This window comes from Elephantulus edwardii, unplaced genomic scaffold (assembly GCF_000299155.1).
Source record: "Elephantulus edwardii isolate Elephantulus edwardi_28Jun2011 unplaced genomic scaffold, EleEdw1.0 scaffold00004, whole genome shotgun sequence".
Classification (NCBI taxonomy): Eukaryota; Metazoa; Chordata; class Mammalia; order Macroscelidea; family Macroscelididae; genus Elephantulus; species Elephantulus edwardii.
Window position 1 is genome coordinate 19,560,579 of NW_006399754.1, and position 1,622 is coordinate 19,562,200.

A 1,622-nucleotide genomic window follows, 5' to 3' on the forward strand; every position below is an offset into this window, starting at 1 on the left:
ATACCACTCGCTCTAGAATGTTGTTGTGCACCACGGGGTTGGAACTGACCCAATGCTGACACTCCAGCTGGTTTTCAGAAGCAGGAGATTGTCCATCTTTCTCCCATGATGCAGCTGGTAGATTTGAACTCTGTAACTTGGCCATGAGGTTCCTTCACCTTAGACACTAACGGGTTAGTGAAAGAGAGGAAGACTCTCAGTAAGATGGATTCACACAGTGACTACAACAATGGCCTTGAACAGGATGGAGATCTTAGCAATGGCACAGGGTAGGACAAGATTCAGATCTATTGTTCACGGGGTCATTATGAGTCATAGTTGACCCTTCACACCTAATAACATCACTTTGTCAGCCCGCTAAGTTCTATTTGTCTTTTGAGATATTTATTGCTTCTGTTTTTTCTTTTCTATATCAGTTTCCACTATTGTATTTTCTTATCACCCATTGAATGATTGATTACACTTAGTATTGTATATGCTTATCTTCCGAAAGGTAAATTAGATCTACTGATTAAATGAAGGAAGCAAAGGATTCATTAAGTAGTTCAGGAAATAATCATGACACCTCTCCCCACCTCCTCAGGAGAAAATTTGGCCCTGGGGAAAAACCAAATAACTTAAATTTTAAATCACCATCTGCTCAAGTACATGCTTATGAATGATGGAAGAATTGATGCCTTTGAGTTGTGGTGCTGGAGAAGAGTCTTGAACATAACAAAGTCCACCAAGAAAACAAATAGCACTCTTAGAGAGGGTGAAGCCAAGTTTCTCCTTGGAGACTATGGTTTTGAAACTTTGTCTCACAGGAGGGACCAATCCTTGGAGAAAGACATCACGGTAAGAAAGGTGGAGGGACAGTACAGGAGAGGAAGACCCCAGATGAGATGGATTTATAAAGTAATTAGAGAATGGAGGTATGTGTCAGAGTCAGTGAGACTGGCTCAGGACAGGGCAGGGTTCAGAACTATTGCACATAGGGTCACTGTGAGTCGCAGGTGACTTGATGTAGTATAACAACAACAACAAATATATGTAAGAAGCTCTGGTGACCTGGTGGTAAGAAATTGCACTGCAATTTCAAAGGCATGTAGTTTGAAGCTACCAGCTGCTCCATGGGAGAAGAATGGACAACCTCTTCCCATATGATGTACTGTCTCCGAAAACCCACTGGAGGGTCAGCTATGGATCATTTCTGACCTGATGATACACAACAACAATGTCCCTACAGCAATAAGCTCTTAATTTGCCCTCAGGAATATCTGGTTAAGTGAACTCAAAACTACTTCCTGTCACTTTTTCTCCATTCCAAATATTTCCTTATATCACCCCTATTTCATTGTTTGTTAGAGGGGGAAAATTATATTCTAAACAACAAATGTTGCTACTTACCAGTGATGGTACATGAAAATTAAGGTATATATAGGGAGTTTAATCTTACAGTTTCACTTTTTCTGTACAGGCTAATAAATTCAAGTCCAAAGTCAACATTAGCAGTACTAATTATTGCAGTATTTAGCCTACTGCCTATTCTAATCCATCTTGTACATATCAATCAGAAACTTTTTTTCAAGGACACAAATATGGTGATGTCTGTTATGGACTGAACTGTGTCTCACAAAACA